General features: G+C 34.4%; 1 non-coding gene across 1 annotated transcript; it reads right to left on the bottom strand.

The window, feature by feature from the left end:
• Positions 1 to 2,329: 2,329 nt before the first annotated feature.
• On the bottom strand, positions 2,330 to 2,433 carry LOC112752886 (small nucleolar RNA R71). Its single transcript, XR_003177295.1, has one exon. It is a non-coding gene; the product is annotated as a small nucleolar RNA R71 (small nucleolar RNA).
• Between the last annotated feature and the right edge of the window lie 1,145 nt (positions 2,434 to 3,578).

Below are 3,578 nucleotides of genomic sequence, written 5' to 3'. Positions count from 1 at the left end.
ATCTCTCATCTGTTTTCGAAAAAAAAAGATAAAAATGTTTTCAAAAATAAATTATTCTATGGCTTCAGAATTTTTAAGAATGAATTCTAGTGTTTCATGAAGCATGTGAAGCCTGGCTGGCTGTAAAGCCATGTCTAAATTTATTTGGACTGAGGCAGCAATTTGTTATCAAGAGCAAGCTAGTTGGAGTTAATCCACCTGCTACTGTTTCTGATTTACATGCTAAAGCTTGGCTGGCCATTGGCCATGTCTAGTGTTTTGGACTGGAGCTTTCTTTGAAAGCTTGGCTGGCTAGTGAGCCATGTCTAATTCCTGGACTGATGCTTTAGACTAACATGGCAAGATTCCTGGAATTCATATTAAAAATTTTGGAATCCTTATTTTTTTTTTTCATATTATTTTCGAAAAAAAATCCAAAAAAAAATTAGAAAATCATAAAAATCAAAAATATTTTGTGTTTCTTGTTTGAGTCATGTGTCATGTTATAAGTTTGGTGTCAATTGCATGTGCATCTTGCATTTTTCGAAAATTTCATGCATTCATGGTGTTCTTCATGATCTTCAAGTTGTTCTTAGTAAGTCTTCTTGTATGATCTTGATGATTTTTTGTTTTGTGTCTTTTCATGTTTATCATATGCATTCTTGAATTCTTAGTGCCTAAGCATTAAAGAATTCTAAGTTTGGTGTCTTGCATGTTTTCTTTGCATTAAAAATTTTTCAAAAAAAGTGTTCTTGGTGTTCATCTTGACATTCATAGCATTCTTGCATGCATTCATTGTTTTGATCTAAAAATTTCATGCATTGCATATTTTTCATGTTTTTCAAAAAATTTCAAAAATCAAAAAAATATCTTTCCCTTTTTCTCTCATCAAATTCGAAAATTTGGATTGACTTTTTCAAAATTTTTTAAAATCAAATTGTTTCTCATGAGTCAAATCAAATTTTCAATTTGAAAATCTTATCTTTTTCAAAATCTTTTTCAAAAATCAAATCTTTTTCAAATATCTTAGTAATTTTCGAAAATTCCAAAAATATTTTTCAAAAATCTTTTTCTTATTTTTAAAATCAATTTTCGAAAATAACATAATCAATTAATGTTTTGATTCAAAAATTTGAAGTTTGTTACTTGCTTGTTAAGAAAGATTCAAACTTTAAGTTCTAGAATCATATCTTGTGATTTTTTTTATGAATCAAGTCATTAATTGAGATTTTAAAAATCAAATCTTTTTCAAAAACTAATTTCTATCATATCTTTTCAAAAATATCTTCTTATCTTATCTTTTTCAAAAATATCTTTTCAAAATATCTTTTCTAACTTCCTAACTTCTTATCTTTTCAAAATTGGTTTTCAAAATTTGTTTCAACTAACTAACTAACTTTTTGTTTGTTTCTTAACTTTTTCAAAACCACCTAACTAATTCTCTCTTTCTAATTTTCGAAAATATCTCCCCCTTTTTCAAAAATTTCTTTTTAATTAACTAATTATTTTTAATTTTTATTTTTGATTTCAAAAATTTTCGAAAATTACTAACATTTTTCAAAAACCATTTTCGAAAATCACTAACTCTTTTTCAAAAATAATTTTTGAAAATTCCCTCCCTCTCTCTCATCCTATTCTATTTATTCATTCATTAACTAACATCTCTTCCTCACATCATCACCAAATTCGAACCCCCTCTTCTATCTGTGTTCGAATTTCTTCCTCTTTTCTTCTACTCACATAAGGGAACCTCTATACTGTGGCAAAGAGAATCTCTATTATTATTATTATTATTCTGTGCCTTCTTCTTTGTCATATGAGCAGGAGCAAGGATAAGAACATTCTTGTGGAAGCAGATCCAGAACCTGAAAGGACTCTGAAGAGAAAATTAAGAGAAGCTAAATTACAACAATCCAGAGATAATCTTTCAGAAATTTTCGAACAGGAGAAGGAGATGGCAGCCGAAAATAATAATAATGTAAGGAAGATGCTTGGTGACTTTACTGCACCTAATTCCAATTTACATGGAAGAAGCATCTCCATTCCTACCATTGGAGCAAACAACTTTGAGCTGAAACCTCAATTAGTTTCTCTGATGCAGCAGAACTGCAAGTTTCATGGACTTCCATCTGAAGATCCTTTTCAGTTCTTAACTGAATTCTTGCAGATATGTGATACTGTTAAGACTAATGGAGTAGATCCTGAAGTCTACAGGCTCATGCTTTTCCCTTTTGCTGTAAGAGACAGAGCTAGATTATGGTTGGATTCTCAACCTAAAGACAGCCTGAACTCTTGGGATAAGCTGGTCACGGCTTTCTTAGCCAAGTACTTTCCTCCTCAAAAGCTGAGCAAGCTTAGAGCTGATGTTCAAACCTTCAGACAGAAAGAAGGTGAATCCCTCTATGAAGCTTGGGAAAGATACAAACAGTTGACCAAAAAGTGTCCTTCTGACATGCTCTCAGAATGGACCATCCTGGATATATTCTATGATGGTCTGTCTGAGTTATCTAAGATGTCATTGGATACTTCTGCAGGTGAATCCATTCACCTAAAGAAAACGCCTACAGAAGCTCAAGAACTCATTGACATGGTTGCTAATAACCAGTTCATGTACACTTCTGAAAGGAATCCTGTGAGTAATGGGACGCCTATGAAGAAGGGAGTTCTTGAGGTTGATACTCTGAATGCCATATTGGCTCAGAATAAAATATTGACTCAGCAAGTCAATATGATCTCTCAGAGTCTGCATGGAATGCAAGCTGTATCCAATAGTACTCAAGAGGCATCTTCCGAAGAAGAAGCCTATGATCCTGAGAACCCTGCAATAGCAGAGGTAAATTACTTAGGTGAACCTTATGGAAACACCTATAACTCAACATGGAGAAATCATCCAAATTTCTCATGGAAGAATCAAAAGCCTCAACAAGGCTTTAATAATGGTGGAAGAAACAGGTTTAGCAATAGCAAGCCTTTTCCATCATCAACTCAGCAACAGACAGAGAACTCTGAACAAAATACTTCTAATTTAGCAAATCTAGTCTCTGATCTATCTAAGGCCACTGTAAGTTTCATGAATGAAACAAGATCTTCCATTAGAAATCTGGAAGCACAAGTGGGCCAGCTGAGTAAAAGGATCACTGAAATCCCTCCTAGTACTCTCCCAAGCAATACAGAAGAGAATCCAAAAGGAGAGTGCAAGGCCATTGACATAAGCGCCATGGCCGAACCTGTGAGGAGAGGAGAGGACGTGAATCCCAAGGAGGAGGACCTCCTGGGACGTCCAGTGATCAATAAGGAGCTTCCCTCTGAGGAACCAAAGGACTCTGAGGCTCATCTAGAAGACCATAGAGATTCCATTGAACCTCCTTATGCCCTTCATGAGCTCTGATGAGTATTCCTCTTCTGAAGAGAATGAGGATGTCACTGAAGAGCAAACTGCCAAGTTTCTTGGTGCAATCATGAAGCTGAATGCCAAATTGTTTGGCATTGATGCTTAGGAAGTTGAACCTCCCTTGTTCATCAATGAACTAAGTGATCTGGATCAACTGACATTGCCTCAGAAGAGACAGGATCCTGGAAAGTTCATAATCCCTTGTACC

Source organism: Arachis hypogaea, chromosome 15 (genome assembly GCF_003086295.3).
Source record: "Arachis hypogaea cultivar Tifrunner chromosome 15, arahy.Tifrunner.gnm2.J5K5, whole genome shotgun sequence".
NCBI classification, from domain to species: domain Eukaryota; kingdom Viridiplantae; phylum Streptophyta; class Magnoliopsida; order Fabales; family Fabaceae; genus Arachis; species Arachis hypogaea.
This window is presented reverse-complemented; position numbering and strand designations above follow the sequence as displayed.